Genomic DNA, 15409 nt, shown 5'->3' with positions numbered 1-15409 from the left:
ATACATTTAAGTACAAAAATAGATTGAACTCAGCTTATCTCAAGTATGGTTGTAAAGTAAGCATGGAGAAGTCAAGAAGCAGTGGGCATGTTTACAGTGAATGTGATCTTGGTCGCCAAGATACCATCAATGACTCAAGGAGAATTTTATAATAAATTCATAGGAAAAAAAGTAAATGAAAGTGTTTTACTTTGTAGCAAGTAAATTTAAATCCAATCACTATATTGCATCAAAACTGGAGCAGCCAGTGCTCAAACTGGTACTCATATGAGATGCAGGCTTTGTAGGCAATAGTTATCCTCATATGACACAACACCAGTCCACGTGAGATTTTTAAGTACGGTAGTAAGCATTTGTCAAACTAACACATTTGATAAACTGACTGTGAAATCCCAAATAAGAAAGATAGGAAGAGAGAGTGCGGACTGAATGGCAACTGAACATGTGATAGCATCAAAGTATGAAAGACAAGTTGCCCCCAGTTGCTGTATTTTCTAATAGTATTTAAAATGATTTCTTTCCATATTGGTTTATATGCTTTTTAATAAATTCTGTTTGCTTCAGTGTTACAATTTATTTGTTTAAAAACAAAAAATTCTTTAAGTGAGAATTATTTTTTTCATTTATTATTGTTTCAAAAGTTTATTTAGTCATTCTGTAATTGACAACTGAGTTTCACGCAATTTTGTTTTGAAAACTCTTCACAAATAGAAATGACGTTTTCTGCCTTTATTCCTGCTGCCCTGTCTTCTGCTTCCACTTTCTCATTTCTGGGATTTGTGGGAAATCTACCCCGGGGTCTCTGCCTGCTACCTGGTGGGCGTGACATAGAGCTTGTCTGCCCTGTCTATAGAACCCTGCATATAGAACGTGACCTCCAATATGATCGGAAGGTCAACAGAATTAGGCATGCCTTTTATCCAATCACAGTGTCATTATTGGGTGAAGGGACTACCTGAAAACGCGCTCTTACCTTTGCTTTTCTTAGACCTTGATTAACCTGGAACTTGGGTTGAATAGACGGACATTCCTCACCAGCTTGTCCCCTGTGTTTCTTGCATCTGATGGATTGATGGACACTGCCTCACCCTGGGTGATCTCGGGGCCTGCTGGCAGGACTCTAAACCCCATAAAGCATCACTTCTGCATTTCCTGATGTTGATTCCTATTCATTAGCCGTAATCTTACGCTCCCAGCACGAAACCATTTCAGGGAAGGAAGATTCAACAAGAGTGGCAGTTTGGTCAGTTATTCAAGACTGAGTCTGTCCTCATGGCCAGGGACTTGCAAGTGTTTGATGTCACAGTCCAGGGGGGAGTGAGTTTTTATTTCCCATTCTTGGTTTACATCAAGGCATCACGGAGACTCACATCGAGCTCCATCTTCATGATTTCCCCCAACCCTGCCCGTTTCTCTTTTTGTTTGCCAGCACTTAAAGCCTGTCATTTAAGAGAGAACTCTAGACCTGAGAGGAACGCAGGCCGGCAGACCTATGACCCTCCACATCAGCGTTGCGATTTCTCTGCTTACTTTATTTGAAGGTCTAGTTTGTATGTGTTTATTTTAAAATTTGCATGCTGATTTTTACATACTTGCAACACATGCTTTGAGTCAAAAAGAACAACCTCTACATTACTTATCTGGAAACTCCACTACATTTGAATCAGTTTGTTTTCATGGAATATGTGGTTACTTGTGAAATGAATAATAGAATACAAACAAAATTCTAATGAACCATGGGGGGGGAGCTTTTTTTTTTTAGTTTTAGTTTTGTAGTTGGTTGCAGAAATGAAAATGTTTTCCTGTTGGCTGATAAAGGAGTAGAGCATTTTCAAAATGATCAAGCTGTGTTGATTTTTTAAACTGATTTCTAGTTAAGCTATGAGATGAACATGGTTATTTAAACACTAGCATTGTTAGGGAACTTGAAGTACAACAGACGTTCTGTTGACACAGGTAACTGAAATGTATGCTAGAGATTGATTAACCCTAAAGGAGAACTATATTTAAAGAATACAGAGACCTATTGCTGTAATAATATAGGGGAAATCAGTGTGTGTGTGTGTGTGTGTGTGTGTGTGTGTGTGTGTGTGTGTTGGGGAGGGAGAAGGGGAAATCCCAGAGCCTAGGGAACTGTATCATAAAATAACAAGATGATTTTGCACAAAAGAATGCAGAGAAATATAAGTCTGGAGATGCGTAGATGAGGGAGAGAAATGGCCTTTCTAAATAAATCAGATTGAAACCTGGAGCTTTCAGGCATGGGTATGGCTGAGGCGTCCGGATGAATAGAGCTTCAGAAGCCTGAGACACTTGAGGGCGTGAAAACAGCTACGTGCATTTCTCTGAGGACAAAACACATTGGCGTGAGAAGGCAGCACACTGCACTAATGTATGGAGAAACGTGTGTACATATACATATGTATATTTCTCTCCTGGTCCTACCCGCCTTGTTACTGAGTTCATCCTTTCTTCCACAGAAGTTCTCAAAACTTCAATCACCTTCTTCATCCAGTCAGCCTGGATCCATATTCAAAGTTCCAAAATGACATTCTTGACTTATAAATGTCTTACTTAATTACTTTCTATCCCTCGCTCTCATTTGCAAATTTTATGCTGCATTATCATCCACTTGTTTTTACATTGCTTTGCAATTATCACCTACATATTTTATATCTGTAGGTGTAATCTCCTCCAAATAAATTGCAAGCTCTTAAAAATCAGAACAGACACTTACTGCTTCTTTGGAATTTCCTGTATACATATTCAATGATTTGAATGAAGGCTTTAATTAATAATTTATGTATTTGGGAGAAATCTATATGAGGAAAAATAATTTGCATTCCTAATGTCCTCCTTTGTTATTTTGTTCTCGATTTGTGTCTGTTTCTTTTCTTCTTTCACTAGAACTCTCCCATGTTTTCCATTCCTGAACATACAAATGCATGTCTAAACATAAATATACATGCATGGATGTGTGACATACAAGATAGGTGTGAACACATATTTATACTGCACAAATACTTTTCAAGGATTGTAGTGTTATACATACAACTTAATATTATCAGACTAGAAATCAGTCTCTGTATGATTGTGGGTGCTCAGAAATTGAGGGAAATAAGACGTTTTTAAAACCATTGATCTGTGACTCTGATTGCTATATGAAGTAACAATAGTATGTCTAAGGTATATGTGCTGTCAATCACTTTCTTTGCTTTATCAGTTTCAGATAGAAGATAAACAGCAAGATTGACAATCCAATGTCCTTTGCTGCTCTGTGTCAGCATCACAGGCAGAGACGACTGTGTCATCACTTCAGTTTGTCACTTTTGGTGTATACTCCCATGAGAATTAAAGGCTGTTTACTTTCTAATCCTTATAGAAAAATACACAAAGTGCATATTGATTATACATTATCTCCTCATGAAAATATTTTTCTGTACTATAATATCTTCTCTCATGGATGAAAGCATTTTAAATTCTAACAAAGTATCTCAAGAATACAAGTGATTATATTTTAGAGTTATGCTTCTTAAAAACCCTGCCAGAATAGGCACATTTTTTATCAGTATGTGTGGAAACTTTGATGAATATCTAAATCTGTGTAAAATATAATTCAATAATAGTAATTTCTATTATTTCAACTGTATAAACACTTGAAGTATTTGTTATAATAGTAGATATTTTTTTAAAATAAATCATACTTTACGGATGATACTTCTTTAAATCGTGCATATTTGTGCAGAAAATTCATATTTGAACTCAAAAAACAGTACATTGGAGAAGTGCTATTCATAAGAAGGCCTTGGCATGACTAATACAGTAAATCAAGACTGTCTTTCCTTTTTCCTTATCTTTTCCAGAGCTTCATTTTCTTTCACATTTTCTTATTTCCACATTTACATTGGGATTTTAAAGAATATTTTGTTTGGGAAAGCAGATTTACAGAGAGGGTTGGACTGTGTGAATGATCTTTTACCCGCTGGTGTACTCCCCACCTGGCTGCAATGACTAGAGCTGAGCGGATCTGAAGCAAGGAGCCAGGAACATCTAGCTGGTCTCCTGTGCATGCAAGAAGAGGACTTTATTCACTAGGCTACCATGCTGGGCCCTAGAGGTGTATTTCTCACTGAATATCTGGCATATATGTGTGAATGTTTGTGAATTAATACTAGTTATTATACAGATGTAATATTTTTTGTGAAAGATTCTCCTACATCTCCTCCTCTCCCAAAAGGAAAAGTCAGTAAAAAGCAGACAAATTTAAGCAAAGAAGAAATATCAACTTGAATGGTTAGACTTTCGATCATAAATTCTAATTAGCATTTGAGATATTTGCTAATAAAATGTGTATACTCTTGCTATCTCTTGTCTTTTACCAAAATGTAAAAATAAAAAAGCATGCAACTTCTTTATTAATAAGATCCAAGTTCTTGTGAAAAATTAATGAAATAACAAAAGCAAAGTTGCGGGGAAAAAAAATAAAATTTCAGACAGCAGGAAATGTGGCTTTGGATTATTAGAGCAACACACAGTGTCACCTTGGATCATTTTCTTTCTATGCTGCAAACATTAACTGGAAGCATTCATAGACTAGGGGACCCTGTTAAGTTATAAGATGGCAAGTATCAAGGATTGGCTTCACTATCTAATGAAGCCAGATGTTCTCCTTTCCCAGTGCACCTTTATGTTTGCATTTCCATAATAGCATGGCATATAATCTTATTGTTTCTTTGATATGAATGTTATACCACATGGATACATATGCCGTTTTATGGTTAGATGTAAAGAAAAAAAATGAATTTCATTTTTTCTGTATAGGAAGATCAGTATCCCATGTGGTGTTGGAAAGAAAGAGAGCTGACTAAAATGCCACATCATTTTGTTCTCCTGTGAATCCAGACCAATAGTGAGTTGTATCAAATTGCAAACTGAACAAATGCTGAAATATATTTTCTCAAGTAAAATAAAAAATAATGTTACAACCATCGAAGGAAATGTTGCATTTGAAGAAATAGTATTTTTCAAATTTTTCTTTTTTTGTGACAGAAAAGTTTTTTTTCAGACCATAATTGTTGAAAGGCTATCAAAATTTGTACATATTTAACATTAATGATTGCCTGTTAAAATCCTTCTCCATGAGAATATCCAAATTAGATATGCACTGGCTATACAGTTAAAACATTTGTGAGGTGTTCATGTGGAAGAGTCTGTCGGTAAATAATGTCTTCATTCAACAAATGAGTATTTTTTGAAAATATCGCCACAAACAAGCATTTGGTGCATGCAATAAATCATAATTAACATTTTATGCTTATGAATTATTTATACTTCAAAGCTCAAAAAATCCCAAACATTAAAGTTGCGAACTTGCATTGTCCTGTTTTATCTGCTAAGCATGTTTTTGTTGTTCATTAATACTAATAATGCTAAGCTTATTTATTTTTTTCAAACATTGTAAATGCACACTGTATCAAGTCACCAAATAGTGCAATGGCTCCATGTTAGGGATGACTCCTATAAATAAATGATTTCTTGAGTTCTCAAGCCATTTGCAAAAGGCAAATTCTGTATTTCTTAAACCTCCTGTTTTTTAAAGATATAGCTGCACAATGAATAGGAACACATAGCCTTCAATGTATCGATGAAAAACCAATATCAAAGAAAAGGATCTTTGAAGTATGAGATATATATTGAAGTTTATATACAAACATGTATAACAGCCTATATTATGCCAGCTCACATAATAGTTTTCAATCTACTCAATGTTTCGCTTACCCAAATTGTATTTTATCATTTTGGACATAACTGCAATCAGTAGACTTTTGTAGGCATTTCTTAATTAGTTTGTGTAGTTCTTCCTAATTCCTTGCTTTAACATTCAGTTGTTAAGAATATTGCAAGGTAGGACAAACAGAAACCTCTTTTCTAATGTTATTAAGATAAAATTGTGAAGTAAGCTCAATTATCTGAGGAGTCATGGAATCATGAACTTATAAATGGCTTTTAGAATAAAACAATTGAATTAAAGCTAAATGTTGAGCACAATCTATAATTCATGTCAGATGATCTTAAAATTGGGTTTAATCATGCTATTAAAATTAAAGTCCAAATCATTACTTGAAAAAATACATTAAACATGGAATTAAAGAGTTCAATAGAATGGAACACATGCACACCCATTCAGAATAGACTATATATGGCTGCTACATTATGGCTCTGCATGTAATGTACCCAGTTCCTGGGATCACAAATAGAAGTCAGTCAATATCCTGCTTCTCTTTGTGCAATGTAATTCACAACTAATGGCCAGCACTGACTATTGCACCCAACTGAAAAGTGAAACAGAGGATAGAGGATCTCTCTCTTTCTTTCTCTCTCTTTCTCTCTTTTCTGTGTTACAAGTAATGACTCAACCCTCTCCCTCTAAACTACCTGCCACATCTTTACACTGAGGTCATGCTCACACGTTCCAGAAGGACAGAGTTGAACGAATACAATTTTGTTAATTTCTTTTGCTTGGATGTATAAGAGAAACAAAAATACAGATAGAATCCCTTCACTTACGAAATAGCAGTAGTAGCAGAGACTGGACTAGGTTAAAGCCAGGAGCTAGAAACCCCATTCAGGCCTGTCCAATGGGCAGCAATGAATCAACTACTGAGCCATCATCTGCTGGCTCCTGTGCAGCACATTCACAAGAAGCTGCAATCAGTCACTGCAGAGACCTGAGCCTGTTGCAGGATTTTTGACTCTGAGTATGGCAGAAACCTCAAATTCTTGTCTCGCAGGAAAGAAGAATTTTCATGCGGACACAGTTTAGTTTTAAAGCAAGATTTATTAGAAAAGTTGAGAAGAGAAGACTCCCGTCCTAGCGACGGGAGGGGGTTTTGAGATAGAAAAGACCCTTACCTCCTGCCATAGTGGCAGGAGGACAAGAAGCAAAACCCTCTGCCATAGTGGCAGGAAGAGAAGAAGAACCCAAAACCCGTATCAATGGTGGGGAATGCACCTTTTAAAGGTTTCCCTCAAAGATGTTTCTCCATGGACAAAGAAAATTCCTGGTTTCCATGGTACTTGGCCTTGGGACAAAAGGCCACAGAGGTGCCAGACATAGGACATTCCAGGCCTTGGGCAGATGTGTATTACTTCTTCCTGCTCTCCTTTCAATGATAAAGAGATTGGCCTGAGGCCCTCCCACGATGGCCAGAGGGGATGGCCGATACTTCAGGTGCGGAATTGATATGCTAATAGCACCCCTGTCCCTTGGAAGAGAGTTACAAGTGAGTAACTTGTAACTCACTCTGGTGAGTCCAAGACATGGTGGGGGGAAATTCTCTTTTATTCAGGGACCCAGAATACCCTAACTGCCTACTACCCACTCTAACTCCTCTCTCAAGCCCAGGCACTCTGACATGCGATGGTGAGCTTTTTAACACGTGTCAAAATCATTGTCACTGCCTTAAATATCTCTTCATGCTGGATCCTTAACAGTGTTTACATGTTCACATTAATAGATTCATAACTTTTTCATAATTTAGTAAGTCATCTGTAATTTTTGTTTGAAAGTGTGCCAAACTTGTAATTATTTTTGAGAAATTATGCCACTTCATTTTTTGCGCATTGCTGAAGACAAACATAGATTTTTTTATAATAATGCCCCTAGAACGTATCAGTATAGGGTCACCAATAAGCTGTAGGAGAATGGAAATAACTCAATGCCCCATAATACTCTCCTTGTATTACATGCAAGCCAGACTGCATTCTCCTGCCTCCCATCAATGTAGACTCTGCCTCAAAAAGGAATGGAAAATCCAGTGATTTGCACCTGCAGTTCTAAGTCTCTGCTATCAGATTCCTCACACTCAGGGTTTCTTTCCTTCAGTATTTGTCACAAATTAAAATGGCAGTTTATGTCCTTTGTGTTTCCATCATTGGACTAACTTCCATTCACCTTGTACAATTACATTGTATGAAATGATAAACTGCCTATTCTTTAAGTTTCTCAAAGGAAAGCTTACTTCACAAAGAAATTCCCATATGGTAAAATCAGTAGGTATTGATTACACAAGTAGCTATAATATGAATAATAGCAATGGATTTGTCTTCATCTTGGCTGAGCCCTTTTTGTCATTGTTCTGCAGCAATGGACTTGGTGCATGGAGCCGATCATAACACATGGGGACTCTGATTGATGGTTGAAAGTTTATTAGGAGCATCAGACTTTATAAACTAAACATATGGGATAAGGGAAGAGGTATTGAGTTTATCAACAAAACCCATCAACTGTTTCTATGCTTTTACTTGGAACGCTTCTGTTTTGTATATTCCACCAAGTGTTCTCATTCACATGCTGTTCACTCAACTGTTCTCATACAAATGAGATCCATTTAGCTACATGAATGGTACACACTCAGTTGTTCTTATACAAATAATATCCAATCAGTTATACAAAAGGTATCCATTCAGTTGTTTTCATGCAAATATTATTCTGTCAATTGTAATCCTGTGCTTGCTGACCTTCTAGGGTCACAATGTCCTCCTACAGGCATTTTCAGAATAGGAATAAAGAAAAGCAAATTTGCAAATTCTGAATCTATGGTCATGAGAGGTTCTAAGGCATAGAGCAAACTACCCAGTATCAGGAGATAACAGTTTTTTAAGATGATCAGTTACATAATTAGAATTACATTAAAATAGAGATTAAGCTAATAAAAAAGCCTTAGAAACACTAGCTTTTACTATGAATTATGGCTGCATTATTTTTATTCTTTGAATTAATGGTATTTTAGTAGCAAAGAAGCAGCAACAAAATTAAAGGTTTAGAATCCAATAGTCCAAAACAGTTAATGCATTCTAACTTATGTAATAATAGAAAGCAGAATCAAAGAATGACTTAGAACATAAGATTTTAAAGTGACTGCTATGTTAAAATGAACATTGATCTAGAGACTGTTTTTTCGTTCTTTACAGATCAGTAGATGCAACTACCATTGTTTTTAATAATTTTTTACATCTACTCACTTATTCATTGGTATCTAGTAGAAAAAAATGGAGTTAGATCACTATGTTAATTACTATTGAACACATTTAACAATGTATTAAATTTTGAGTCTGGTTTGCAGAACCATCCTATGCTGTTATACATAAATAATGCATGTAAGACCAGACAAGGTAGGAAACACCTAAAATTTTTCAATGAATGGAAATAATGATTGAACTCTGTTATATAGATGATGATGTATATATATCATCCAGAGAACTTAAAGGAAGACCTGAATATAGTTGGAATCAAGCTAGGGAGATTTCTAAAGGAAGCCATATACTAACTGGAAATATTAGTATAACCTGAGGCCATGCAGAAGTGTGTGCCTTTCACTGAAGAAAGGTGGATTACTTGATATATTAAAACGAATGCTCCTATTTCTTAATCTGTGAAAAATTTTGAGGAGGAGTGATAAAGCACATTTCAAAAGTATAAGCCAAAAAAACATATTTCAACCCTTAAAGACTGTATTTCATACAACTATTTAAATGTTCCCTTAAAAAAGTGTTAGCACCACAGGAACATGGATGAGCTATCAAGACAAGGCGTCGATGGGCCGAGTGAAGCAGAGAGAAGCACTGATGGAGGCAGGGCTGTCAGGGCTCTTCCTTAGCAGAAGACTCAGAAGGACAATCTGGGAAAGACTGGCGGACTTCAACAAAGCAAGGGCCTTTGCACTGAGTCAACTTCATCCTATCAACATGCCATTAAAACCCCATACCTAAGTTTATTCATGTTGGCATGTTTTACTTATGGTATGCGTTTGTTTTTTTCATTTTTGCAAAACAGAATGTATGGCCTGGTGCAATAGCCTAGTGGCTAAACACCTCACCTTGCATTCTCTGGAATCCTCTAGAATCATGTGTGTCCCAGTTCTTGTCCTGCCTGCTCTGCTTTCCAACCACCTCTGTGCATGTGGCTTGGGAAAAGCAGCAGGGACAGTGTAAAACCTTGGGACCTTGTCGCCTGCATGGGAGATGCAGAGGAGGCTCCTGGCTCTGAGTTCCTGGTTTAGGATCAACCTAGCTCTGGTTGTTGTGGGCATTTGGGGAGTGAATCAGTGAATGGAAGATCATTCTCTCTGTATCTGCTTCTGCATATACTATCTGCCTTTCCAATAAACATAAGTGAGTATTTATTTTAAAAGATGTACATATAGGACTGCAAGTAGGAACACTTTGTCATTAATCATTTGAAATCAGTAAAACAAGTTTTTGAAAATTAAAATTGTAGCACTGAGAAGCTTTCATCCAATAGTCATGCCCTTCCCAGTGCTATTGCTTAGGTTCTGCTTATATTTCTGTTCTAAAAATCCATCTACCATGTTTTCACAGTAACAAGTTTATGCAGACTGAAACTTGGAATGTCAAAAAGGGAGTTTGCGAGCAAGAGCTCTTTTATCAATCTTCCAGAAGATTGAGAGTGTTTTATGTTGTTTGGAAAAGAACAAAACAGAATAAGATTCACAAAGTTGATACTTTGTTGTGTCTATTATCTTAAATTTTTTTTCCCGATGACTCCTAGTACTATTGTAGCTGTCCACACTGATGTTAGTCTTTCAAGTAACACTATATTTGGCAAAAAAAAAGAACAGTACAATGACAATGAGGGTGTCTACACTTTCTTATTTCTGGGTCTTCTTCTGCATTAAATAGAGATATAATTTGGTATGTTGCTTTCGCTAGTGACTGGTTATTGAGGAATTAATAAGAATAAGGCAGAAGAGGCTGTTAGCAATGGTTGAAGCACATGATATACAATGAGCAGTTTTGTTACAAAATGTGGGGAATCTTTGTGATATTTGGGCAATGTTAAACACAAGCTGACTTACAGTTCCTGCATATGTCTTTCTTGTATAGTACATCTATTGCTATACTCTTTTCTAATCTCTGTAAGAACTAAGTAGTGACACTTAGTTGGAAAAGATACACACTAGGATCAAAAAGAAGGAAAAGTGGCATTGTATGACTCTTTTTCCATTTTATTTTTTCCAAATTAAAGTTGTAGAGACAGTCTTCTATCTCTTGGTTTACTCTCAAAACAATTGCAACAAATTTACCATCACCAAACTAAAACCAAGAGGCAGGACCTTCTGCCAGGACTCCCACATGAGTGCAGGGACCCAGTAACTTGGGTTAATCTTGCAGCTTTTACAGGCCAGTAGCAGTGAGCTAGATATGAAGTGAAGCAGCTAGGAATCACACTATTACTTATATGAGATGCTGGCGTCAGACAGTAGATTCAAGTGCAAGTCCTATGTTTTTTGAAGTGCCATCTGTGATGCTGAATTTACATTAGGAAACATATTTTATAAACACTTATATATGAAGAATGATTTTCTTGCCTAATACCTATGAGAGTGCAATGGTGTAATTGAGACATTTGTGAGAATTTGCATAGGCAATAGGACAGTTGAAATAACATTTACCCTTTGAGGTAGGTTTGCTTTGGCATTTGTCTATAAAATATAGTGTATTACAATGATAAATAATTTTGTTGGCAATATTCACTTAATACAAATTTTCTAAAACACTGTTAGCATTTGCAATTGTGGAATATCAATTCCATAATCTACTTGCTCAATTTAGTACAACTAAAATGGGTGTTTATGCACAACATATGTCTGGACATGTTAGCATTAAAAAATGTATATACAAATTATTAGATATGCCAGCAAGTTTTATTTGCAGTTGGTATAAAAAGTGAATAAGTTCCTCCAAGTAATTGCTTTAGAACATTATATTTCACCAAGCATAAATAAAAATACACATTTTTATGATTGATGGACCATTCAGAATCAATGGTATATTGGGAGGATATTCTTATCACACAGTTAAGAACTATTTAATAGATTCTCATACATTGGTCAGTGCTTCTTATTTGCAACTAACAGTAAATCCTTCAGAATTGAAGAGTTTTGACCTATGAATTCACCTTGCTAATTAATGTTGGACACCCAGTGGCTGATGAGGCATGACCTCAGAGTGCCCTGGTTAACGTATTAGCTCATTTTTTAATGATATGTGAGCAATTTCTTTTTGTCCTTTTATTGCATATGCTAATTTCATCCTTTCAATTATTCATTTGTAGGATGATGCTTTGAAATTTTTTTTAAAAGAAAATATTTCATTTCTTATTTATTTTTAAAAGCATACATAGGTATTGATTAAACAGAGTCATCAAAGGAAAAATCATAATTTCTCCAAAAATCATTCCGACTTACAAGATTATGATCATAAATTCATTGCAGTTTGTGGCTTTACTATGTAGAAATGTTAAATAATATGGTGATTTCTGGCTAACTAATGGCTTTCGTGTTAAATTGGATGTTTAAAAATAAAATGAGAATACTGTCAAAGTTAACTCATTGATATTTGAAGTCATTTTCCAATGTACTATCATTTTACTTAAAAATTTGTGTAGTGTGCTGTTTCTAGCTCTTTCATGCTCACCAGTGTGTAAATGGGACACTTTCTTCTACTTTTTTTGGCTTCTTTCCCATGGAGGATCCTGTGGAGAGATATTGAAGAGAACTTCCTACTTCAGTTCTTTTTCCCTCTGTTCTTATCGAATGTAGACAGAGTTTAGCTCTCGCTTTCAGTTCAATAGCCATTTGCTGAATGCCTACTGTGCAGATGGCAATGGCCCAGGGTGCTGAGACAGTGACGCAAGGTTCCTGCTCACAGGAAGCCAATTGAGTTGCAGTCTCCCTATCGGACCATTAAAGGTTTGTCTTTATTCTTTGATACTGAAGTGCTGCTTTATGGGGAAGTGGAGATGACTTCTTATTTATCTGCTGGAAAAGATCAACATCGCAAATGCAGGATTTACTTAAAACATTCTCCCATGTGCAAAATATCATCAGGAAGCTCTGATTTTTGGGAAATAAGCTATTAATGAAAATTTAAATGATTTTAGAAGTTTCTTGAGAATATCTGTTTTTGAACACATATTTAAACATAGCTCTCAAATTCTAAACTATATACCTTATACGTTTACTCGCTTACGACAATTACTTATACTGAACACAAACCCGAAAAGTGTACCATGATCATAAGGGAATTCTGTAAGTTTATATTGTTAAGCAGTAAAAAGAATGAGGTAAGATTAATGTATTCTGAACATAGTTTACAGTTGTTCATGGCTGAAAATAATCACAAAAATTAGCTTGATGTACTATATAATTTGATAAGTAGATTAATTAAATGTTATAGCCACTAGAATATAGAGGTTATCCTGAAAATTCTAAATTATAAATATTTTCATATCATTACATGTGTATTTCAAGATACTTTACATGATACATGATCTCATTCACTTCTCAAGATAATCTGATGATATAAATAAGTGAGCAGTTATTATTCACCTGAAACTTAATTTTATATACGTGTCTAGAGGGTGGATTTTTTTTAAGTCAGTACTTTGAATTTTATTCTGTAAAATTTCTTTAAATGTGAACATTTTATATCCATTCACATTGAGTAATTACGTTTGACAGTAGATTCCTGAAAGAAAATTAAATTGCATTTGTCCACGTTATCTGAAAATTATAAACTTTGTCTCTTTTTTGCTATGACCTGCGTTATTGGAAGTGAACTTGAACATGGAATAGATAACGTCTTTACCTGTGCAGTGTCATTGTCAGAATTTGAGATGTTCCCTTTTGGGACATTTGTGATAAAGAAGCAGATATAATATTGTATGGGAAAATTGAATAGTATATGTAAATATACTTGTACAATATTGATATGTGAAACTACAGCTTTGAAAGGTGGTTGATGTAGCATGAGTTCCTATTATGAGAATTAGAAGTCAGTGTTCCACTGTTAACAAGTAAACATTGTGTTTATATATAATGTTTTATTGGAAAAGGTATTAAATAGACATTTCAAAAAGGTTCATATTTAATAACAACTGTTTTCAAAAATATTTTGAAATTCATGAATCCTTATGAAATCGAAGTTAATGAAGAATAGCAAAAAAGGAAAAAAGGAACTGCAATGATTTAGGTACTTGTTATTTGACTATATAAATTTAAAATTTCTAAAAATATAAGGTTTCCAAAAAATTAAATAGTTTAAAATTGTGTGCTCCTCTTATCCAGAACATGGGAAAACAAAAGTTATCTATAAACATATGGTAGCAATAAGCCTTCTTTGTGTACAAAGAATGTATATAAAATTTTGATGCTTCGATATTCTATCCATTAATCCTACTCCACCAAATGCGCATATATATTTTTTCAATTTAGTTTTTTTGTATAATTATTTATGGCTACAGATATTTAATCAAGAACTGTCACATAGTTAATGATGTGCAATGTCTAAAATAGTATCTCAACTAGGAAATTGATACTGGAGTAGTCCATTAATCTTATTTACCTTTCAGCAGTTTTTCGTATTGTCGTACTATAATGTATATACATACATATGTGGACGTATTCAGCTCTTCACAATATTACCATATGTACAGATAAGCATGTTTATTGCCACAGTTAACACACAAAGAATACCTATCACCACAAATACCTCGTACACTGTCCTTGTAGAACAACACCCACATTCCTCATTTCTCCCCTGTCTCAACTACCTCTATACCTTGGTAACCAATTATTTGTGCTGTATCTTTTTCATTTTGTATTTCAAAATACTGTATAAATTCTATCTTGATTTCTGTACAGTACCTTTGAGCGAGACACCTTTTATGCATTTTTCATGGTTTCTCTGGTATTGCAATATACCTATTTGATATCCTAATTTTTCTGATATTTTGTATACTCAAGACCTTTTTCATAATATCATAAGCATTTTGTCTATTACATTCAGAGACTCTGGAGTCTCTGAATTTGTCTTTTTATTTATTTATTTTTTTTGAGACAGCTACTCAGTTTTGGTATCTTAGTGTCAAGGTCATAGCTTTCATCACATTCTAAGGTCCTCACAATTTAATTTTACATATTGTGATGCTATTTAGTTCCTTATAGTTTTTTTAAAGCCTCACTAGATTTCTGCTGGTGCAAGCTAAGGAGGCATTTAGCATAGATCCCTAAGCCAGGCTGCCTGGTTGGCTTTTGTGTAAGCAGGACAGGGTTTTCTAAGAATACAAGGTTCTCTGGGAAGATCCCTTCCAGGACTGATACTCGTGAAGTGACCCTCAGCAATCCTCTGTGAGGATTGTCAGTTGTCACTAGCTGGGTAAGGGGAGTCTTGGGGTGATGGAAGCTATTGCTTTGCTTTTTTAGATGTTTGTTCTTAATCAAGTTCCTTCTTGATCCCTCTTGCATGTCAGGCAAGCTCTACTGAGGTGTTGCAGGGAACATTTCTATTCGATCAGTACATGGAGAGAGTCGTCTACGCTAGCATC

At 35.3% G+C, this 15409-nt stretch overlaps 1 protein-coding gene across 2 annotated transcripts in view; it reads left to right on the top strand.

Moving 5' to 3' along the window:
- The window catches only part of CADM2 (cell adhesion molecule 2), a 954869-nt gene that overhangs the window by 809219 nt on the left and 130241 nt on the right, over nt 1-15409 (top strand). The gene's annotated exons all lie outside the window — the stretch shown is intronic.

This window comes from Ochotona curzoniae, unplaced genomic scaffold (assembly GCF_017591425.1).
Source record: "Ochotona curzoniae isolate NIBS_2020 unplaced genomic scaffold, NIBS_Ocur_1.0 contig_3498, whole genome shotgun sequence".
Lineage (NCBI taxonomy): Eukaryota > Metazoa > Chordata > Mammalia > Lagomorpha > Ochotonidae > Ochotona > Ochotona curzoniae.
This window is presented reverse-complemented; position numbering and strand designations above follow the sequence as displayed.